Source organism: Myotis brandtii, unplaced genomic scaffold, assembly GCF_000412655.1.
Source record: "Myotis brandtii unplaced genomic scaffold, ASM41265v1 scaffold21, whole genome shotgun sequence".
In the NCBI taxonomy this organism is placed as follows: Eukaryota; Metazoa; Chordata; class Mammalia; order Chiroptera; family Vespertilionidae; genus Myotis; species Myotis brandtii.
Window position 1 is genome coordinate 2,961,454 of NW_005357846.1, and position 25,465 is coordinate 2,986,918.

The following is a 25,465-nucleotide window of genomic DNA, read 5'->3' on the forward strand; positions in this document are numbered from 1 at the left end:
TCGAGCATTGGAAAAAAGTCATGTGGTCCGATGAATCATGTTTCCAGTTGCATCATGAAGATGGCAGAGTGAGAATTTGGCGGAAACAGCATGAAAGCATGCACCCCACATGCATGAGTACAACCCTTAAGCTGTTGGGGCAGAGTTATGGTTTAGGGCATGTTTTCCTGGCATGATTTGGGCCCTTTAATTCGTGTGGAACAACCTCTGAAGAGCACAACATACATAAGTATCGTTGCTGATCAGGTTCATCCTATCATGTTGATGGCGTATCCCAATGGAGATGGCTTCTTCCAACAAGACAATGTGCCATGCCATGGTGCTCGTATTGAGTAGGAGTGGTTTCAAGAACATGAGGGAGACTTTACCTTGACCAGAATGACCAGATCTCAATCCAATTGAGCATTTGTGGGATGAAGTTAAAAGAGCCATCAGGCAGCTGGTTCCACAACATCAAATCTCACAGAACTGGACAGTGCTATTCATCAGGCATGGTGTCAGATTCCTCGCATCACCTTTCAACATCTTGTGGAGTCAATGCCAAGAAGAATCACCACAGTATTGAAGGCAAAAGGTGGCCCAGCGAAGTACTGATGGGGTGGCCATAATAATCTGGCCTCTCTCTCTCTCACATTCAAAGGCTGTTAAATTGCGTTGTTTATCCATATCTTCAGAAAAATATCGCTTCTACTGTCCTGGTAAACAACCTGCTTCCCTATTTATAATGGTCTGGCCCTCTAGCAACTTTAGCGTGAAATTCTAGCTAATTTGCCTACAATCATCAGGTGGTTATAATAATCTGGCCACTCAGTGTATATATAAGTATATATACATTTATATACATTTTTTTTATTGCTTCCCCTTTCCCACCTCCTCTTAAAATACTTCCTCAACTTTTACAGGGAGAAAAAAAAGACACACACACATGGTTTCCTCCTTTATTGTCTTCTAATAGGTAACAAGCCTTTGGGTGCATAAGTAACATGCCCAGTACTCAGCATCGCACATTTTATTATCATGAGGAGGAAACTTTAAATGTCAACATTCTTCAGAGAGACAGCAATCTTCCAAGTGCTACACCACACAATGTTGGAGGTGGAAAAAAACTAAGGTTCGGCCTGTTAACTTAAAAATAAAAAGGTCTTTCAAAGTAAGAGGCAAACAAGTGTTTATTTGAGATCAATGGGAATAGCTACTTGAGAATCATTAATTCAGGCAGAAGCCCAAATAATGTTTCAATTAGGAGACAAAAGCAATAGGTACTTATGAGAAAAAGGAGGAGAATATATCCATCAGTAGATGGAAAGCATTTTTTATTGGTGAAGAAAACAACATGTTAATTCTAAACAGTGTTTTTAATTTTCAGTCCGGTAGTCATCAGTCCAGTAGTGATAATATCTGCTGTCTTGTTACCTTTGCAAACAGATGTTTGGGACACAGGTTGCCTGAGTCCCAGTCCAAAGGTTATTTTTCCCCTGTTTTAACATTCCAAAGGTTTGAGGCATAAAACGTCTGGCAAGGCAGTTCCTCTGTCATGGCAGCTCTGGCTGCACTTTAAACTGGCTCCATATATAATATTTACTGGCCAATTCCAAAGTCCACATCCTTGTACATCCTGCCTTCCAGTTAATTATCAAATATGTTCCAGTCTCCTTTCCACCTTCCATCCACAGACTTCTGAAAGTACGGTTCTCAGGGCAGGTATCAGGTCATACTCACCTGTGCTTTGATACAGTGACTGGAAAGAATACTGTGAGTCCAAGTTCCAACTTTATAATCAGGTTACTCTTCAGCTTTGCATAGAGTACCTGCTTCTCCCTTCGGGTTAGGTTTCTAATGACCTAAAGATCTGGATAGCCAATGAACGGGGTGCTAGAAGGAAGGGTGTGATATACCCGGTCATACACAGGGTCTCCAGACTTGCTGGCCCTACACCAGCAATCCTAAATTTGTTGTTTAAAGTCATTTACTCAAATAGGATGTTCATCCTGGGTTTCTGCAGAGGAATCCCTTCCATTGCTACATTGGGAAATTATCAAATTCCAGGGTGGCACACACTGTAGAATTATGGGGATTTTCCCTTCATAGTTTTGCTTCTAAAACCCATAAGCAAACGTGGCTTGGTGGAGACAGAAGTGTTAGCAAGGGAAAGCAAGGAGCATTCCAGTGGTGCAAGCTCTAGGTGAATGGATTGCTCTGATTTTCTGAAAGTTTGTTTAGTGACATTTTCAGGTTTGTAGTCCCCATGTACTGGGATGTTCTTGAATGCTCTCACCAGGTTGAATGTTTTCAACCAGGCACTAAACTTCCCCTTGTCTGCTGCAAGAGGAAACCTTCAGGTAGGTTTAATGCAGAAGATTAAGACTGCATTAAGATTAAGTCTGAAATGTTCTGCTACCAATTAGCCCTCTAGTATTTCTGTAAGCCTTGAATTTTTGATGCGATCAATGACACCAGTGGAGCCATCTTCTGTGGAGTGGTTATTAAAGATATAAAAATCAATACAAAGATGATACTTGGAAATCTATAGCACAAGATAATGAATCACCATGAGAGCCGACAAAGAAGAATGTCAGCAAACCAAACAGAAGTTTTATGCATAACAAAGTATTTCTTAACAGTAGAATTTAAGCTAAATTTTGCATGAGACAGAAGTCTTCAGGCTACACTTATGATACATTTGCATGACAAGGTTTAAATAATAGGAAGAGACAAGCCCAGCCTGGCAAAGGGCTCCTATTGCACGTGGGAGGGAAGGAGAAAAATGAGGAGATTGAGAATTGAGATGTTCATGACTGAGCCAATAATGGCATGATTTAACTTTAACTAATGACAAAATAGCATCAAAACTTTCCCTGTCAGTCATCCTCATTCAATTTCTTTTAAATGAAACATTATTTGCCTGCACGTTAAGTCCTAAGTACTGATTGTTATTGGAACTGTGTATTGAAGCTTCACAGAGTAGTCAAAATTTAATTTGACCTGGGGATTGATTTTATTTCCTTCAAAGAGAGATTTTTTTTTCTTCCAAAATTGAGCTAGTGCATGACTTTGCAAGTTCATTTTGGTTTCCCCCTTGACACAATTGTAAGTGACAGGAGAATGTTTATATGTTTTGTCCTGAAGGGACATCACAATTTTGCTAATGATGCCACCAACATCTGGGAAGTTGTTCTTTGGTTTTAGAGACATGGATTCCCTATGATTTCATATCATTTGCTGCCAGAAAAAAAAGCAAACATCAGCAAGCCTCCCACAATCACCAGTCCACTAACCCATTGCAACTTTAATAGATACAGAGTTTCATGCCTGAGATTTCCCAATTTACAACTGCATAAATAAAGTTTTATAGCCAGGGATTAGGTGAGGGTGTGTTTTTGTGTATGTTGGGTGGTGCAGAAATCATAAATATTTCTATTTCCTTCTATCCCTAAGCATATCTATGAGTCCCTCCTTGGAACTCTGAAGTGGCAGCCTTTATAGAGGGACATGCTCATAATCACTGCGCACCAAGTTCTTAACATCAAAGTCTGGCTCTTCATTAGTCAGTAAACTTAACTGATTTACAGAAAGGTCTGTTATTCTTAGAGGTTTTTGTTAATCTACTTCTCATCCTGGTGCCAACACAGTTTCCAGAAAATGAAACAATGACTGGTTTATGCCATTGCATATTAAGTTAGGTTTTCTGTGTTTTCATTGCATGTTTCAAAGGTTGACTTAATCAGCTGTGAGTTGTTATGGAGCAAGTCAGGGGTGGAATTCCCACAGATTTTTTTTTTCCTCCCAAGGTCTCATATAACAATAAGAGAGCTAGGCACACCTTGTGTAGTTTTAACAAGTCTTTGCAGTTTTGACTTAATTTGTTTCCCTCCTCTTTACCCCCTGAGGCTCCCAAAGCAAATGAACCATTCAGTAGCATAAAACAAGGGGAATTACTTTAGACTTCAATAAAACACAGACCTCTGGCTGCAGTATCTGCCCTGATGCAGACCGTCTGCAGTTTAAAATGTTGCTGTGTCTTGATTGCCCTGACACCTCACGATTGTCCTCTTGAACCCCCATTGCCTGGGGAACCTCAACACTCGCAGCTGTTCAGTTCGCAGGTTCGTCCTCCGTGGTGCTAATACTTCAGCTCCTTTATCTTGGTCCTTAAGATTTACACTACAAATGCAACAGCTCTAGACTCAGGGTTTAACTTGGTTAGTCTCTGATATCTCTGTTAGGTCGTGTGTGAGAAATGAAATTCTCCAAAGCAAGGGGTTCATAGGTAGCATTTAAGGAAATATATGTTTGTGGAAGAAAAGGGTTTTGCATTTCTTCCAAGCTATGAAAATCTTTAGCCTTCGGAAGTTGGTCATCTTATTTGCTTGGGGATGGGTTTTGATGCCTTGAAGAATATTCTTTATTCACTTACAAATAGCTAATGATATGCTATGTGCTGGGTGCTGAGAATACACTTGGTATCAAGGGAATTGTGAGAAAGGTGTTCAGCAAGACCGTGAAGCTATTTCTCCTATGAGGTTACAGTTTAATACTTTTTTTTAATGAAAAGTTAGTATTTTTTAAAGTTTGATTAGCAAACAAAACTGAACTGGATAAATGTCTAAATTTAGGTGGAATAATCAACCACGTTTTTAATAGGTGGAAGAAATGAGACGCAATTATCTAAGAGCAAAGTCCTTCCTAATAGACTGAATGATAAAACTTGGACCCCAACACTGGTCAGGTTAGTCACAGTGAGAAAGTTAAGTTTTCAGACACTGCATGTTCACCAGATGAGTTCTTGATAAAATGAACTGGGAGGATATAAAGGCTAGATCTCTAAAGGTGCAAGTTGAATAAGAATAGTTCTTCTTCCACACAGTTAAGATGGGCCCACAAACAGAGGAGAAAAACCCACCGAGGGCATTTACATTACATGAACATAAAATCATGTTTAGATCTATAATTTAATTAAAAAATCAAGAAGAGAGATGTATTATTTTGTAATACCATGTTTTATATAATCTAATATTGATATATTTTTCTAGCTTCTATGAAATAAAACAGAGTGGTTTTAATTTACAGGCAATTAACACATGATGGAAGTAAAGAGGAGAATTACCCAGGAGTTGAACACAGAGCATACAGGAGTTAAATCTTTGTAAACAAGCCCAGAAATAGGAATACTTCCAGACATCTGTGAGTCAATGCTTTGCCAAATCTGTTAATGGTCAACCCTCCTGTTGGCTACTTGGCTCCTATGAATCCAGAAAACTGGGTGAATCTAAATCTTAGAGGGCCTTATTTTAGGAAAAACAAAGCCAAACAAAAATACATTAAGGCAGGAAAAGTTTTACTATATGTGTTTTTTAAAAAAAGGACTGGAAAGAAATATAACAAAATGTTAGCAATGCTTTCTTAAGATGTTGGCATAAACAATGGCTTTTACTTTCTGGTTTGTTTGATATTTATAAATTTTCTACAATAGCGTTTCTACTTTAACCAGAAAAAAAAATCAATAAAAAGTACAATCTAATGGTTGAAACGTCTGTTATGTACAAAATGAATACGTTTTACCACTGGTAATGCCTTTGGCTAGAAAGGAAAGATGATTTCCATAGAAGGATTACAATGTTTCATATTTAATTAATTAGAAAAGCTTCGGGCAAAATCAGAACTACAGATTCTGGAAGCTGAATAGTGTGAAGATTTGATAGACACAAGGTAGAAAAGGTAAGATCAATGTAACAATCTTCAAGACAGTGAGAACAATCTGTTACAGAGTATGTAAGAACATAAAGAATGTGAAAACAAGGCAAAGCGAACCTTATATGAAAGTGAATAATAAATAAGAGATTAGGAAGTAAACTGGCCTTGAATCTAAAAGTAAAGAGCCATGACAGGATTCTGTATTTTGAATGTCAAAATTAAGAAACTCCATTGGGAAATATGTCTATGGAATAAGCAAAACCTTAGAGTCAGATAAATTTCTACTTTAGGGGGCTCTAAGTCATTAGCCTTGGGTCAGTTTTATTAAGACTATAGCTTTCCTCTTACTTCCAAGAAAAAGCACGTATAATGTTTTTACTCTTCATAATTCACTTACTTAGTCAAATATTCATTGATTTTTCTGAATCTGTAGCCCATCTGCTTGCAAAACATTCACTGACTACATGGGACTAAATAATAAGTATTGGTTGATGTTAATGCACATACATGCCATAAAACTGTCAGCTCAGTCATCTTTCTGGTATACCTGAGCATATAAGCAAAGTATCATGAGACAGTGGAGGCAGCACTGTCTAAAAGGTAGTGTACATAATAGAAAGAAAGGTAGTGTGCTTTGCAAGGTCTTTAGCCTCAGAAAAACGTGGGTTCAAATCCTAGTTCTGCCATTTGCTACTTGTTAAATGTGATTATATTAAAATTTTGAGCCTCGTTTGTTTATCTTTAAACTGGGGACAATACCTTCTTCCTAATACAAATTTTGTAAAAATTAAATGAGGTATACATACATTAGAATATATAACAATGCCAGGTACACAACGAACTCTTAATAAATGGTAACTATAATTGTTATTGTCATGACTATACTCTCAGTGTGTCACCAGAATGCAACTTAGAGTTTTAAGAACAATATCTAATTTGAGTTTTCTTTGTGTGAGTCAAGTTTTGGATTATTAATATGAGAATGATCGCATTTTTTCCTCAGATGGGAAATGGTTAATTCATAGAACTAGGTATAAAATGGATTCATCTATATTCTCAAATCTTTCTCTGTCAAGGTCAATGGTACTAGCTTTCTCTTCCCCAAGTGGTTCAATTTGGGGCTGATCAGAAACCCAAAGAAAACTGATGGGCCAGCAGGAGAGCTAAGGAGACTAAGTCCTCAGTGAGAGAATGCTTATGCTTGATGAGCCTCTGAGACTTTGGGTTTCTATTTCAGATACATGGGTTAGTCAGTGAGCTTTATAACTAAACCCAACATTTGGGTCTTAACTCAGCAACAATCTCTGTAGTGAAGGAGAAATACACTGTGGGAACCACACCAGAGACACTTGATAGTCAAGACCAACTAAAGCACAGAGGCCTTGTTGTCAATACACCGAATGTCCAAGGCCACTCTGCACCTAGGCTAAGATACCATAAACAAGTGCAAGGACAAAGCACAACAATCCACGGTGTACTGCACAAGCATGCCCTTCTGTAGCCAAAATATGATTGATGTAACAGTTGGCAGGAAGCCTTCTTTGTCTATTTGTATATTTAGAAATAATATACAAGTTAGAGACCAGCCAGTGTGCTGGGCAGACGAGTGTGCTAGAGAGAAGGGACTAGGCTAGAGAGTTCAGATGGAGCTGAGAGCTGGTACTGCTATGATGTAAGGCTAAGAGCTCATAGAGAGCTCAGATATAGTTACCATGTTAACCAGCCAGTGTGCTGGGAAGAAGAGTGTGCTGGAGAAGCTGAGGTAGGCACAGAGGATGTAACTACCAGACTGGAGACATGGGAGACAGGAAAGGCAAAGAGCTCAGGTGCTGCTACTATGTGGGGCGGTGAGTCTAGGGGGCAGCATGTGGCTGCTCAGATAATAACTGTGGGTACACAGAAATTTATACTACTGTAGGAAAAATATGTATTTACCAGCTGGTGTCCGGCTGCCTGCCTGAATAGGACTGCTGTGAAGGACTGTTTTGTCTGATGGCTAAATGGCCACTGGCTTTTGTAATAAAGACTCATTCTTACACACCCACAACTCCTCATCACTTCTCCATCTAAGACCTGGCATCCTAGGAGGTCCAGCCCCAGGCAGAGGGGCTTGAACCTGACACCTGCAACTAATGAGCAGAAGATAAAGGAGGAACTTGGACTAAGCCTCATCACTTCTCCATCTAAGACCTGGCATCCTATGACATACACCCATCCTGTAATCTTCAGAGTTGCAATCTGTTAGTGTAGGGAGTAGGGTTTGAGAAGGAACCTACTCTGGTGTAGTTGGAAAAAATTTAGAAGGATATATGGACTCACAGCAACTCAGAGCAGCAGTGCTGAGCAGAGCGTTGGCTGTCTCTGACATACACCCATCCTGTAATCTTCAGAGTTGCAATCTGAGGGGAGAACCTTGTACTCCAGTTGAGTTTAGGATTTTGGTGGGATAACTATTTGCCTTTTCATTAGGCACGGAAGAGTGAATGACATGTTTGCTGGGATTTTCCTAGTTTTCACGGTGAAATGCCAGCCCTTTCCACTATCCCTTTGCTTTGCTTTCACTAGTCAAACAGCTCGTTACATAGACCCCAGATAATATAGGACAACTGGTTATTTTTCCCAGAGAAGCTTTATATATCCCAAACTCTATTCATTCTTAAAACACATCTTGGATCCCACCTCTTCCATTAGCACTTCTACAAAATACTAAGATGAGTGCCCTTGCTGGTTTAGCTCAGTGGCTAGAGTATTGGCCTATGGACTGAAGGGTCCTGGTCAAGGGCACCTACCTCAGTTGTAGGATCCTCCCTAGAAGAGAGCAGGGGCCACACTTTATATTCTTTATATACAACTTTGTTGTGGAGCAGTTTTGGACATATTATTGACTCCCAATAAAATTACTTAAATGACTTTTTTTATTTTTTGTAATCCTCACCCGAGGATGTGTTTTTCATTGATTCTAGAGAGAGAGGAAGAGAGAGGGAGAGAGAGAAGCATCCATATGAGAGGGGAATATAGATAAAGGTTGTCTCTTGCATGTGTCTCAACTAGGGATTGAACCTGCAGCCTGGGCATGTGCCCTGACTGGGAATCCAACCCATGACCCTTTCATGCACAGGATGACTCTCTAACCATCAAGCCACACTGGCTAGGGTTAAGTGACTTTTTTTTAAGGTCTCCAAACAACTAGTTGGTGAGACTAAAAAGTCTATTTCATTTGTACGTTTTTTGTAATTTTAAAGTTTCAAGTGATGATAAAGAGGATCCATTGTAAACAAATCCTTCCATTCTTGAAATGATGGGGTCAGTGGGGCGAGAGGAGTGGGCAGACAGGTGTCAGAAAAGATTGACGGCAGAAAGTGCATTTAGTGCATGCTAGAATGTGTGCTGGAAGTGTTTCCTAAAAAATCAGCCTTCATTTTTGAGGCTCCTTTGTTTCTTCAGATGGATGCTAATTGCTCAAGATCACTCAGAAAGTTCAGATGCAGATTTGGGACTAGAACCCAGAAATGCTGTCCTAGCCATGTATTTATAACAGTGACACGTTTCCTGTTACAGGAATAGACAGTATTCATTCATGTTGCTTACATTGCCATAGCAATCAAAATTTATTTATAGCATAAAAACCCTAGAAAAGTTATGCTGAACTATTTTAACATAAAACAATTTTAAATTGCTGAAGTATTACACTAAAACATTGTCTTAATAGCTCACATTATCCTTTCTACCATAAATATTACTTGTCTTGCTTTTAATATTACAGTGGTGTGTTACTCAAGATTACATTTGTTAAGATAATAATATTGGTGTTATTATCATTCAAGATTGTACTAATTGAGATATGGTATGTTTACTGGGTTATATTTTAAAAATAGAAAAAGAAAGAAATTTGGGGAAGAATTAATGTGGGAAATGGTATCTCTTATTTGTATAAATAATTTTCTCTTCTAATAAAAAACAATTATTAATACCTAGTCTTTAGAAGATACATCTTTTTATTTTTTCTTTGCCAAATTTTGCTGCTTTAAACGTGTTTAACACTGAGTGTTTGATAGTATGGTTAATTAAAAAATATTCTAACTTCAGTTTAGGTCTTCTTATTCAAATTAATAGTGTTTCAATGGCTTAGCATATGACTTGTTTAAACCTTAAAAACATTTCCTGCATTTGGGTTATTAAAATGAAAATATAGCCATCATCAGTGATAGTATTTGCAACAAATATCCAAACAAAATTAAACAAACCATATCGCTACAGGTGTTAAAAGATTACTTTCACCTATTTTTATCTTAAAAATTAACATAGGAAATAGAATAGTGACAACTTGCATTTTGGAGCTGAGAAAACCAAATCAGAGAGCAGACATTGACTGCTTTTGGATTGAACCCAGGTGTTGCAGGATTCTGTAAAACTTCATACATTAGTGTCATTTTCTTTTCTCTGATCTGTTACCTTTAGTCCTGACAGACAACTGGGGGATGGGGAGGGGGGTAGATTGGAGAAATATGCTTTTGCTAATGTGGCGGGGGGGGGCTGGGGGGAAGATGACATGATCTGACCAATGAGCACCATGGTTTTGCTTCTGAAAAGTGGAGGAGGGCTGCGAGTGGAAACATGGAGTATTGGCAGGTCTACTGGAGGGATGAAGTCCTTCTCTCTCCATACTTAGGCTTATTAAGTTCTAATGGTAATCATAATCATCCGGTTGTGATTTGGAAGCCCGGTGCCTCCATTCCCTTGAAAGGCTTTCTGTTTTGTAGGTTTCTTGTTATGCTGCTTCCTGAAACTCTATGCCAATTGATGTTTGCATGTTTCTGAAATGGCAAGGCGCCTTCTAATTGCCTCTCCCACTACACGGTGCTCCGAGCTGGCAGGCGCCCTGCTTGCGGGTCACTTTCCCCGTCACACCACCTAGGGCTTGCCAGGGGTCCGTTCAAAGGGCAAGGCGATGCCAATTATTTTCCTTCCTGGCATTTACATGAAAGGTATAATATATGTCCTTTGGGAGGGAGGCTGCTAAAAGGGAATTGGGAATTTGGTTCCCTTAGTAATTCCCACAACCTCAGAGTTTCTGAACGAAAGGAGAAATGAAAAACTGAAACAATGTGAGGAGGTAGAATAGAAGTGCTTTAGTTAATCAGTAAATTTAGGTGCCAGGCAATATTTCAAGTGCTTTACCTCTACTCTTTTGTTTCCATGATGCCACAGTTCTAAGTAGTGGGTACTGTTATTTCTCCCACTTTGTAGATGAGAAAACTGAAGCCCACGGTGTAGCAATTAGTAAAAGGCAGAACCGCAATTTGAATTTAGGTTGGCTTTGAATTTTGGTTATTAATGATTTTGCTATTGTCCACCTTAATGTAGAATCCATTGTTTCACATATACAGCTATTTAACAAGCAGAAAAGCAAATGATGACCATGATTCAGAGAAAGAGAAATACAGTGAGGCCATTCTCTATAAATCCCTTCATCCCTTACTTCCTCATCTGACAGCACCTGTAACAGCACAGTAGCTTCCTTGGGATGTTTTGTATCTCTTCCTACATCTGCAAAAAAAAATACATCCTAATCATTGCAGGCTTCCTGTACAAAAATGACGGCTCTAATTGCTCTCCACTTGACAATGTGATTGGTGATGTCCTGACATACTTCAGGGCAGGAGCCTCCAAGGATCACATGAACACTTTTGTAAGAAATCTAGGTAAACTTATGCAATATACAACAGATAACCTGCCGCTGAAGAGAGAGAACCCACAGACATAGTTTGTCCTTCCCTCAGCACTATCCAGAATCATGATCCTATCCTCTACTCCTGAAAGGTTATCCAGTATCATAACTCAGAAAATCTTCAATAGATAAAGGACAACACACTTACACAGGCTGGAATTCATACTGTAACTGAATCCATTATGCCTTATTTTGAAATTAATCATTTACCTTAGCATCTATGTAGGCTCCATACTCTTCAGCATTAGTTGTGATGTTTAGAGTAAGTGGTCTTCGACCTGGAGAAGGAAGACAAACAAACCCACAGTTCAAAGTCAGCATGAAAGTAATAGCAATAGTATTGCAGATGCATTTTCACATGTGTGTTAACTATTGTTTCAAGTCAGATTCCAATTGTAAAGGCATTTACCAGTTTGGAGGTTCAGATGAGAGGGAATATCAGTGTTTGTGCCCCTGTGCTTTAAGTATCAGCTCGGACAAAAAGGTGAATGGGTCTAAAATGATTCCTGGAACTGAACAATGAATGTAACTGAACTCAGGAGGGAGGGGCAGGCTGCTGCTGGGGAAAAGGGTTACTAAAAAGATCAATTGCACTCTTATCTTGTTAGTCATTAGATAGCCCATTGATGCCACCTGCTTACTTTAAATGTAAGAGCACAGGCCAGCCCTTGGAAAGCTGCCACCCACCGTCGCTTCGGAACCCCCTTTCTTTCTGCTCTAGCGATGGGAAGGAAAAGGCCAGACTCTGACCCTTAGAAGCTAAGCATCTGTTCCTCTGGTAAATGCAGATGTGAGGGCAAATCAGAAGGCAAGTCTTTCCCCGGGGGAGAAGGGAGGGTGCGTTCAAGGAGTATACCAGAATAAGAGGAGTTGGTAAAGTTAATATTAATGTGAACTCCTGAGACATTTCAAATGCAAAAAGTGAAATGGCTCAGAATATTTTCTTTCTTTTCAGGTAATCATCTGTCTCAGATCTGAAGTGGCCATATATTAAATATGCACAGATTATTACAAATGTTTTATTTGCATTAATGGTCTTTGAGAACCACTCTTTTTCAGTTGTCAACTTTTCTTTCCCCAAAGCATTAAAAAATGGTTTACCTGTCTTAGTATAATATCAGTTGCCAACGATTAAAGGTTCAAAAGAAATATTATATATTTTCTAAAGTAAAGTGACTGAGTGCTCACCAGTGGTAGACAGGAAGAAACGTTATTTATTATTACTTTTTTAATAATGGTAATAGGATCTTTGTCCTCAGATGCTATTATCTACTTCTCTCTGCTTCTGCAAACTCCAGCTGTAAATGGGCCTCTCAACTTTTTTCTCACCCCCTAATATTAACCTCAGCCAGGCTGGTGATGGGAGGACTCCAGATCATCCCACTTTGTTGCATAAAAGTATTTATTTCTCTTTGAATAAAATTAGCATAGTTAATTTACATTGTTTGTTTTTGGTGGTATGCATATTTATTATTTATTGATTATAACTATTCAAGCAGTTATTATTTATTTTATTACCAAGGAATAGCTTTCTCTCTATGTTGAACATTCCCATCCAAGTCAAAAACATTCTGCAAGCAGTAAAATGCTAATTTAGGAGAGGAATGGAGAAATGTAGAAGATACTTAATATTTGTCCAAGCAGTGAGATCATGAAGCTAACTCGTAACCTGTTAACAACTAATTACTGCTCTCTCATTGGCTCATTTTTGTCTCTAAAATTCAAAGTATTGCGTGGAAATTCTGAATACTTAAAACTCATTCCTACCTAAGCAGAAAGTCCATGGACAGGTTTTCCATCAAGTGAGTCTTACAACTGTAAGGGAAAATCAAGCATTAGCTATACTAATAAAAGGGTAATATGCTAATTAGACCAGGCATATTCCGGATGACTTTCCGGACATCCTTCCGGACCAAGCCATGGTGGTGGGGCTGAGGCAGAGGAAGTTAGGGGCGATCAGGCTGGCAGGGGAGAGCAGTTAGGGGGATCAGAAATGTGTTGTATTTTCTCCAGATTCTTGCCAACACATTATTTTTTGTCTATTTGACAAATATCATTCTGATAGGCGTAAGGTAGTATCTCATAGTGATTTTAATATGTATTTTCCAGATAATTAGTTGAGCATGTTTTCATGTGCCTTTTAGAGAAAGAGTATTCTTAAACTATAATTCGAGGGGGGGGGGGAATCTATGATATGCAAGAAAAAATAAGTTCCAAGTAATAGAAAAGTAACATTTTTATCATCAAGTTGAAAAAGAAAAAAGTATAATTATGAGTATATACCAAGGAAAGAGAGTACATAATTCAATGTGAAAAAACACACACCAAAACTCAAGAATTAAAAGAAGCCAGTTTGGAGAAAAACTACATCCAGTGACATCTCATCTAGAGAAAAGGGAAGTGAAATAAATTTAAGTAAAATAGAGGTTCATTCCAGTATCATCTTGTTATTCTTTACATCTAAAAGAGAAATATTTATTTTGATAAGTTTTGAGAAAACTTCACAGCCTTAATATTTTTATTATTTAAAAATTCACTTTATTCTCCCTGACTAGTATCCTCATGCCCCGATGATGATGATGATAAACTCCTAACTAACTGTACCTTCTGTTTTAGGAGCCTTGTAAAACTGATAAGGAAAGATTAGCAATTTTGCTTTCCTGCATGTTATAGCCTGAGGAAGCTTTTGAAATCACAACTAATATCGTCACTTCCCCAATTAAAACAACAACCCTGAATGTTCTGAGTGGAATGAGCTTTCACAAATTACCTCCTAATTTGGAGCCTCATATTCCAGAATGGAAATGTAGACAATCAATTGGGAAGGGCTGATGATGTTTGAGCAGGGGAGTGAATGAACCAGAAATCCAATTGAAGTAGATGAAATGTATGTACTATAGATCAGAGCAGGACAGAAAGTGGATCTATTCAATAATAATTTTAGCAATATTTAAAATTTAATAGTACTATTTTAAAGTAACATACTATGTTAATAATATAGCATACTGATCTTACAATAATTCATAATAATAATAGTACTAAATTTAACAGTAAATAGTCATTTTTAGGACTATTAGATATGGAGGATACAGACGTAAACTAGTAGATCAAGGTCTGGGCTTTCACAGACAGAAGGCAGACATAAAACATCGAGAGAGAGAGAGACAGAGAGAGAGAGAGAGAGAGAGAGAAGTGTGTTCTGAAAATGTCTAATTCTAGAAGAATGTTTCTTGTTACGTTAAGCTGAGTCTAAAGTTGTGAAGATTGTATAGTAGGCTATTGTTATAGTCCAGACAAGAAAGAGATTAATGAGAACCTAAGCTTAGGTGGGAGCAGTGGGAATTAAAAGGAAGAAAAAGATGCAAGAGGTATTTCAGAGACAATCAATAGAAATTGGCAACTGCTGAGATATGCAGTAAAGGGAGGAAAGAGACATGGATTACAAAGTTGGAGCCTCATTGAAACTGGGATGCTATTAACAGAAATACAGATGTCAAAAAACAAACTAGTTTGCTGGTTTGATGGGGTAATGATGAATTTGGGTGTGGTACCTTGTGTTTGATGTGTCAAAAAGTCAGAGATGACAGTAAGTAGCTGGAAGTGTAGGTTATAAATTAGGGAGAAACTAGAGCTAGGATTCGGGTATCCTTTTGATGGACAGGTAAGAGAAAAAGAGTCCCGGGAGAAGTGGGTGCTCTGAGAAATGACATCATTAGGGGAAAGCACAACTGGAGTTAAGGCGTTTAGGAATAATAGCAGTTAAATACTGTTTCCCATGGGATCCACACGCGACTTTACAGGGGTTAACTTCATTTTCAAAAAAACTCCCAGGGAGTAGATTGTGTTATGAACCCTGCTTTATAAATTAAGAAATGGGGGCACAGAGAGATTGCTACATCCATACAGCTCATAAGCAGTAGAGTCGGGATGCCAACGTAGAGAACTTAGCCTCAGAGCCTCTATCCTTAACTGCAATGCTGTTGTAGATCTTAGGCAGAGTGAGTGGTTTTGAAAAAGAGGCTTGCTCTTATTAAACGAGAAATCCTGCAGATTAGCAAAGCAGACATTCAAGGGCATAAGGCTGAACTTGAGAGTGAGAGCAACATGTATGAGCAACATAGGCGAAAGAGTGGGTTTTGATATTAAGCAAATGGCCACTTATAAAATCATTTTGTTACACTTTTTTGACAAGTGTTATGAAGGAAAGTTCAGGATTCAATGGGAGCCTATATTAAGGGTCCTAACAATTATGTAGGAGGTGCAGGGGGTGGCTCTGAGAGGAATCTGCCTTGAGAAAGTGACATTTCCACGGAGGCCTACATCATGGTAGGAGTTAGCAGGACAAAGAGGGAAAAGAAGGGCACGCTGGATTTGAGGGCCCTTAGGCAGGAGGAACTAGCAAGATTCAAGGAGTAAAGAAATCTGGGGCAAAGATAAGGGGAAAAGGGCTTACGGATTTTGGACTTTATCCGAAGAGTAATGGGAAGATATGAAAGGGATTAAGTAAGAGCGAGTGCCAAAATGAAGGCTGAGAGTTTAAGTAAACTATCCAAGATCATACAGCTACTAATTCACGGAGCCAAAAGGAAACCCAGGTCATCCCAGCTCCAAGGTCCCTTCTCTCACAAACTAAATTATTGTCCAGGACCGGGTTGCAAAATGTGTAACAACCAGCTCTCTGGGGAAAAGGCAATGATTTGTAGCATTTGCTGATATCAGTGGTATTTACTAATATCGCTGATTTCTAGCTACTGATATGAAGCTACCGGATGCAGAGTTGGGAGGAGACACTCTATGTCACACCATTATGTGGGATTTCTAATATTCAGATACAATAGGTGAAAGTATCCTCAGGAACATGGAACATAATGCAGTGCATAGCAACAGTTAGAATGCGATGAGTTCTATGTATTTATTACGTTTGCTTTTAATATAATGTATTAATTCACAATATTTAATAGTATTATCTCCTGAGTAGGTACCAGCTGGCACCAGCACACCATGGTTACCACCTCAAAGAATCATTTCTTAAGGGCACATTTTTATTTATCCTGCTTTAGTTTGGGGAGATGGTCCCAGGAATCTTAGATAAAAGCTCAGTTATGTCTTTGCACTTATTATGTGGATCATCAGAGCATATTTAGTGAGAATAGTGTGTGTTTTGTTTGTTTTGTTTACTCCACAAGCAGGCCAAGAGTAGTGAGGCGGGGGTGTGTGTGTGTCGGGAAAAGAGTTAGGCAACGTTCTCCTTGGGAAACCAGGTGACCAATAGTGAACATTTCCGGCTGACTCCTCACCATTGCTTTCGGCCAGAGGAGCGAGTTTCTGATTTCAAATACCAAATACAATCTTATAACTATGGAATTGGATCTAAACTTACACTCTCTGTAAAACCAGGTGACCAATAGTGAACATTTGCGGCTGACTCCTCACCATTGCTTTCGGACAGAGGAGCAAGGTTCTAATTTCAAATACCAAATACACCCAAACTATGGAATTGGATCTAAACTTACACTCTCTGTAATTTATCATCATTCAGTTCTATTATTGTCGTGCAACTCCCTCTTAAGAAAACTATTGGGCCCTAAAATAAAATGCTCAGAAACATGCAAATGAAAACAGCTTAAAACCTCAGACTTCGGCAGTGGTGCTTGAGTTGCTGTGGCCTCAGAAAGGACAATCATAATATTTTTCTGGCTGTCTCGTCTTGATTTATAATTTGAATCCCCATAAATGATCATAGAGAGGACAATTATCAAAGGAATAGAAAGGGCAATTATCATTAAATTGAAAACATATCACACATTCAACAGGATGAATGACAGAACTAAAAAGAGATGTTGTGGATCTTGTAACTGTTCCAGGAGAAGTTAATGGGAGCAACTTCACCTCCCCACCTCCTCCAATTAACCAGATGACTTTGGTTTATTTTCCTATTTTTTTTTTTTGTCCTTAGATGATAACACAACCACTCTTAATCTACTCTCCCAGAATACTGACACTACTTCAGATATGTAAATTTATGAGACTAAACCAGTTGCTGTTTGCCTAGTGTTAAAAAGAGCTTTATTTTATTTTATTTTTTTGTAAAAAAAGTAGAGAAAAATTAGTTCTCTTGTTTGTACATTTGTGATTTCAGGGAACTGTCTACACACCCGTCTCATCTGTTCTTTACCCTTGCAATGGATCTTTTTAAGTGAGTGAACATGGTATTTTCGTTCATGAAGTTAAATAATAGACTGGACATTGAAATTCCCCTAAAGGGCTTTTGTCTTGGTTTGATGAATTGAACAAATTAAAATCTGAAGTATAGCCCTGGCCAGTGTGGCTCAGTTGGTTGAGTGTTATCCCATGCACCCAAGGGGTGGTTTTGGGTTCACAGGCAGCAGGTCAATGTTTCTTTCTCCCTCTCCCTTCCTCTCTCTCTAAAATCAATAAAAACAAAATTTTAAAAATCTAAACTATGGGACATTTGTTATTATTACTATAAATATGGAAGTAACAGGTAAATGTTTATAAATGCCTTCTGTGGGGAATTCTTAGCATTTGTATTTACTATTTTAAGGAGTAGAATTAAACACATTCTCTTGAAGGGGTAAGGTCTGAAAGGAGAAAAAAAAACAAGCCCCAAAATATTTTGTTAGTATATCCGTATAGTAAAAATAGCAGTGGCAGGAATGTCAATATCTGCTTATATGAAACCTAAAATAATTGGATCCAATAGATCCTGATAAGGAATAATAAGGTTTCCCCCTTTCATGTTAAGTGGGGTTCACAGAAAGATAAGTGCTAGCATACTTATCTTTGGAATACATGGATCATGAAGAAACTAAATACGGAACGATGGAAATGCTCAGGTAAATTTAACTTGTATTTATTTCATCTGGCCTTTGCTTTCTTCATTCTGCTCCTGACTGGGCCAATCACCTGCCAGGTTAAACATTAGCTAATGTTTAACCAGGTTAGGTGTGTTTACATGAGGATAAAGAACCATAAGGTGATCCCCTCCCACTCTAAGTTATAGAGCTCAGACATTATAGTAATGGACAAAAAAGTGAGATAAAATAATTCAAAAGCAAGAAGGAAAGAAAACTAGTATTTACTAATCACCTATTATTTGTCAGGTACATTAAATATTTTAATGTTACCACTGTCTGGTATCAAACCATTGAGTCCTGTATTTGTGGGTCCTCCTCACCCAAACAAGAACAAATCAATTAACTTTTACCATGTAATGCTGTGACTTCTGCAAGTACATTCTCCTTCATGTTGGAGGCCGGATGTGTGCCTGCCATGTGGTAGTTCTGGTGTTTTGTTGCTTGGAGAAAAGAATATATGCAGTGTGTCTGGCTGCCAGTAATATTCTATATTAGTGCTGAATATTTTCCTTTTAAAAACCTATGATTCTCTATTGCATCATCTTTTTCTTTTTTCCTATCTGGTATCTTCCACATGTTCTAGAGAAGTCTTTCCATGTAAGAAATATTCGGCAACTTTGTCAAAAAAGAAAACAGACCCAATTTCTGTTTGGAAAATGGGAGTTGGATTGGGGTTCTATTCTATAAATGTGTGTTTTGAGGAAATAAATCATTAGATTTATTAATTCAATCTTGGTCAATAAATTAATTTTGAAATACTACTAATCTCTATAAACAAGAGGCAGTTTCCTTTAAACGTTCCCCAACGTTCTGAGTTCTCTGAATTTGTTAAACCTCAACAATCACCATCTGTTGATTAAGTGATTTACTTTTGGTCATCCTCACTAAGGGGGTGGTGCTGGGGAAATCCCCTTGAATTCTAGGAAGTTATTCTTTGGATATGATGTTTACTTCCTTTGATGTCATAATTTCTCTTGATAAATTTAAACATTTATTTTTAACGTGGTTGTTCAAACTTAATCATATTCTGTTTCAGTTTCTGTGCCAAATACTGGTGAAGTAAAAAGGTCAGTTCATGAATCAATATACTCACATCTTGAATGTTGAGTCAGTAAAAAAGTAAACATAAGATTATTTTAATATATTTTACTGTGTTTGCAAACATGAGAAGAGTTTTTAAATAATAAAAATTGAAAACCAATCTACTCTAATAAAAAGTATAAATATAATACAGTCACGTTAATAAAGTTTACTTATCATTAATATTTTGGGGGATTGGTACATTTTTATAAATTATCCAGGCTTTTTTTCTTTAAAGAGTTTTCACTGATTTTCCATAGAGAGAAGAAAGAGAGGAAGAGAGAGAGAAACATCGATTGGCTGCCTTCCACTTGCTTACCACCGGGGATGGAGCCCAGAACCCCAGCATGGACCCTGACCAGGAATGAACTGGCAACCCTTTGGTTCATGGGACAATGCTCAACCAACAGCTGGGGCTTATCCAGGTCTTTTATTGAAATCCTTTTCAGCTGTATTTAATGCTCACAGGAATCCCACAAGGTATGCCTTGTTGTCTGATTTTACAGATTTTACAGATTTTACAACTAAGAGAAGTTAAAAACATTCGTGTCCAGAACCAAGCAAACATCAGAGCCAGAGTGAGGACTTAGACCCAGGTGTGTCTGATTCTAAGGCCTGCCAGTAGCAAAATACAATTGTTGTTTTTTATGATCCCAACTATGATCAGCTATTCTGGAGGCAAAGTAGGTCTTGTTCATATATTTTGTGTTTCTTAAAAGAGTTTCAGTTTAAAATTGTCCAGATGAGAGATGATATTGATCCTCATTTTGAATACATTTAAATAAATTAGAATGTCAACCTCTCTGCTCATAATCTTCCCCCAACCCCAATCGGATTCCCAATTTCCCCAATCAAAAACTCAAAAATATTTGTTTCTTCTAGTTCTATATTCAATAGGGGTTCCTTTACTTATTCACTCATTAATTTAGCAAGTATTTGTGGCTCTCTCATTATACAGCACACTTTTTTCTAGACCCTGGAAAAATAAGAAGCCACTGTGGTTGTGAAATTTATATTTGGATGGGAGGGAGAGAAAATAACACATACATATGCATATATGCAAACATAATTAAAAAGTAAGGTGAACTAGTGATAAATACAATGAAGAAAAATAAAATGGGGTAAGGACCTAGAAAATACTACGAATAACAACTTTTATTGAAAATATATTGCTACTAGAGGCCCAGTGTACAAATTCATGCACCTTGAAAGGAACTGTGGGCCACAAGGCTGTGGAGGGCACAGGGGCAAGTCTAGGCCCATCCTCAGCACCCCTGCCTGGCTCCTCCCGCCACAGCGCCCGGTCCCCTGTCTGCTGGTAGTCCCGCTCCCACTGCCGATGCTCCCATGTGCTGATGGTGCTGGCCCTGTTCCCACCCGCTAACGGCGCAGAGCGATTGGGGCTGGTTCCGTCAGTGGGTGCGAGCAGCAGGAGGAGGTAGAGAAGCCCTGAGGGGTGATTAGGGCCGGCAGCCGCCACTCGCACCCACTGATGGTGCCAATTGGGGCCGGCGCTGGGTGCCGGCAGCAGGTGTGAGCGGCGGCTCTGGCACCGGCAGTGGGTGCGAGTGGGGCCAATGCTGTTAGCAGGTGCAAGCGCTGGGTGGGACTGTGGCGTGCGTGGGAGAAAAGAATTTTCAGTAACCACCAGAGGCTTGCCCTGATGATAGCGGCCAGAACCACGCCTTGGTCTGCCCCCCCAGCTCACCTGCTTCACCATCCCACTGCGTCCGACACCCACCATGTTCCGCGCTATGCCGCCTACTGCTGATGCCCACCATATTCTGCATGCACCCCCTGGTGGTCAGCACACATCATAGCAACCAGTTGTTTGGTTGTTTAGTTGTTCTGTATTCGGTCTATTTGCATATTAGGGTTTTATATAGAGAGACTGCCAGACACTGGTCTAAGTACATTATACAGATCAATTCATTTATTCCCACAGAACTTTATATGGTGAATATTGTATTTGTGGTAGATTGAAGATGGTGGCAAATTATTAACCACTCCTCAAGACTGAGATGTAGAATTTAATTCCTCTCCCTTTGAACCTGAGTTGGCTTTAGTGACTTGCTTGAGGAATGGGTCTCAGCCTCACCTTTAAGTAGACTAGAGACTTCTGCCTTGTTTGTTCAGAGCCCTGAGCTGCCATGTAAGAAGTCAGACTATGCCCTAGCTGGTTTGGCTCGGTGGATAGAACGTTGGCCTGAGGACTGAAGGGTCTCAGGTTTGATTCTGGTAAAGGGCACATGCCTGGGGTTGCGGGTTCAATCCCAAGTAGGGAGCAAGCTGGAAGCAGCTGATCAATGATTCTCTTTCATCATTGATGTTTCTATCTCTCTCTCCTCTCCCTTCCTCTCTGAAATCAATAAAAATACATATTAAAAACAAACAAACAAAAAAGAAGTCAGGCTAAGATTTCCATCCTGTGAGAAAGCCCAAGCCACACAGAAAGGTCAGGTGTAAATTGAGGCCCAAGAGAGATCCTGGTGTACAATCAACCTGCCAATGAACCATGGTAAGATGGCCAGCACCCTCATGCCTTCAAATGACTCCAATTCCTGCTGCTATTGGACTGTTCCAGAATGATACCACCAAATGAAAACCACTCAATTGTTGAAAATATTTTATTGAAAATATATTACTTTTATTGAAAATATATTACTACTAGAGGCCCAGTGTACAAATTCATGCACCTTGAAAGGAACTGTGGGACACAAGGCTGCAGAGGGCACAGAGGCAAGTCTCGGCCCATCCTCAGCACCCCTGCCCAGCCCTTCCCGCCACAGCCCCCGTTCCCCTGTCTGCCGGTAGCCCCGCTCCACTGCCGATGCTCCCATGTGCTGATGGAAAGGTGAGGCTGAGACACATTCCACGGATGATTCCCTAGTGAAGGGGTTCCGAATGAGCAGCCCCAAAATGTGCCCCTTTGGCCTGTGGACTGCTTTGAGCTAAAGTCAATCAAGACCCAATAGACTCAAGAAAAACCTTTATCTCTCCTTTAACTGCCTAAATAAATGTAAATAGAGGGTTGTTCACCAGAGATAGCTGTAGAAAGTATGGGCTGGGTGTGAGGAGCTGGGGCAGCCTGACAGGGCCTGTTTGTTCAAAGTCCTTTCTGTGTTCCATGGTCTCTCATGGCATTTTTCTACTGTTAATCAGTCTTATGCCAATTTAATGATTAGACTAGTAAAAAGAACCTAGCAGGATAGCATAAATTTTTTTCCTCCCATACACTAATTAATCCATAGGAAAGTCAGAGACAATAATAAATAGTTGTTTTAAACCTCTAAACGTTGGGGTGTTAATGCAGCAATGAGTAATTGGAACAATCGTAATCTTTCTTTTATAGGCCAGAAAACCAAGGGAAAGAATTGTTAAGTAATTTGTTCACCAAACAGTAGAATCTAGATTCAAACCCTGGGAGACTGACCCCAAGAACTATTTTGAATTCTACCCTACCTAACCTTACCCCGAGAGCGCGATCAGCATTCCCAGGGTGCCTCTGACTAAACTTGGCAGTTGCCGACTATTTTACATTTCATTTTCTCCATTGAATCACAGCAGTTAAAACGCAGGGCACACTGCCATTGGAATATGACTGCCCAGCAGGGGTACTTTTGTAAAGGAACCTTGTCGTGTCCTTGGCCTGGAAGGATTGTGTTGTCTGTGACCTTATGTGGATTGAAATCTTAAGAAAAATAAGAAGTATTTGAAGGAGACTGACCTGTGCTAATCTATAAGCTTTTCATTGTGTTGTAAAATGATGAGGATTATTCAAGTGAAAAAGGAAATTGCATGGCATTTTGATTAAAGAATGGGGCGATAAAGTAATTTGGCTAAATTAAAGGACCAATAATTGTCACCAAATCACATTTCTCGGCATACAAATATGTTCCATCTCTTGTTAATAGGAGAACTGCCATTCGGATGGGAAAGGAGTCACCGGATATCTGCAGCATGACAGCATTAACCGAGGAGCCCTCGAGCCAGATGTTCCTTCCTCAGCAAGGAAGGACAATTAAAAGTGCAATGGGCCACGCAAGCCCACGGATGATTCCAAAGACATTTTTCCTGAGGGTATTTACAGTTTATTTTAGCTGTTTCCACCCTGAGGCTTTGTATACACACAATAGAATAGCTCCTGATGGCTCAGAGGAAAGAACTCCCTGGAAGCTGCACAGTTCCCCTCCTCGAGCCTGCCAGGGAAACTCCTAGTACCCTTGCAACTTTCCTGTCAGACTTACACAATCCAGTGCCTTTTCCAAGCAGGAAAGAGGATGTTCCAAAGACAACTTGACCTCCTGCTGGAAAATGGGGGTGGGGAGGCGAGGTGGGAGAGACCAAACAAGCAAGGTCTAAGTATACTCAATCCACAGACCCACTCACAAATACAAACAGGTTAATTTTGTTAAGAACGCACGCTAACATTTCACTTAAGGCAAAAAAGGCAAAAAATCGCAATCACTTATTCTCTGGAGTACTTCTTATGCATCCTTGAGTTTTTAAAAGTTCAAGTGTTGCATTAAAAAAAAAATCAACATAATTACAGAAAGCAGCCCTTCAACAAGAATATCCTGTTTTGTTTCCTGCACACTCACTGGGGTGGCTCCTCTGAATCCTTGACAACGTCCAAACCCAAGAAGAAAACATCAGGACTGCGTGCTGATCTTGGTTTTCACATACAGCTCCCCAGCAGTAGGGCTCTTGTCCCCCGTGTAAGCTGACAATCGCCCTATTGTTTACTCTCCCGTCAGAAAAGCGATGCTGCTTCTCTTCACTGTGCATGGGCTCCATAATCCTAACAGTCATGTTCACTCAGCAGTCAGCCCAAATATATGTTTCCCAGGGGAGTTTCAAATACATGAGCTAGATTAGCATCTCGGTGGCTTGATGCGATCTGCGACACATTCAACAGTTATACACATTTTAAAGGGTGGTCAGTCTTAAAGTATTTGCTGAAGCACAATTTTGTTCCCGGGGTAGGGAAAAGTAAGCAATAACTTTTGGGTAGTAAATACACCGGTTGAGGGATAAATAACACCCTGACCCTCTTGCCCTCTTGGCATTTCATTCTGTGTAAAGGGCGGGGGAAAAAAAAGCCCAATTGTGTGCTGATGAATTAGAAAACTTCATGAACATTCAAGAAATACACATGCCACTACAAATTAACCATTAGCAAGGGCAAGGTATTCATCCCTTCTGTCAGATTCTGTGGGAAGTTTGCCTGGTTAGCACTGGAGCCCAAAGAAGTAATATTATCCTACAAAAAAAAAAAAAGAAAAAGAATAGGCAATCTCAGTTCTGGAAAAATCAAAAGCGTGGTTCTTTCCGTCCCCATTTCAATCCTAAAATTGAAAATCACGAAATGAAATCCAATTTCCTTCCAGCTTCCAGTTTGTCCCTGTGTTTACAATGGAATGCGGTTTTGCATTTTAAATCAGTTCCAACATGACCCCGAAAGTGATCACAGGGCGGCTAATTCCGTCTCCAGTTTCCACCCCTCCCCCGCTCCGCGACTTCCAATGTGAATGGGACCCGGAGATCCTCCCGGGGCCACATTTGTGGCCCTTGCTGCTCAGCAGCCTCTCGACCGACCGCTTTCAGCTGGTTTCCTGGCATGTTTCCTGGGGATTTGTGGTGAGTGGCAGCTCTGGAATCACTTTTCATTCTGTCAGGTTGTGGTTAGGCTTAGTGGGGTTTCTTTGTTAGGCTGGCCACTACTAGTCAATTCCCTTGAAAATATCTGGTTTTCTCTTGAAGATAAAAAAAAAAATAAAAAAGCAGCTCCAGACTCCCCTCTTTACCCCCAAACACAAACACAAAATAATCAGCATATCCCTTGGAAACCCTGGGGGGACGGAGAAGAGGGAGCGGCCCAGATGCTCTCAACATCCCAATGTAATTTTGATGTCAGGCCATAAAAGAGCTTGGGAGGCCCCCTTCCCGAACCTGCTCTGCTGACACGCTGTTTAGTGAAAGAATCAGGGATTCATTTTACTACCCCCTTTTTATGTTAAAACAAGTTAAAATAAGCCAAACCTATGAAATGTGATTTTGGGAAGCATGATGTGTCTTTTTCTTTTAG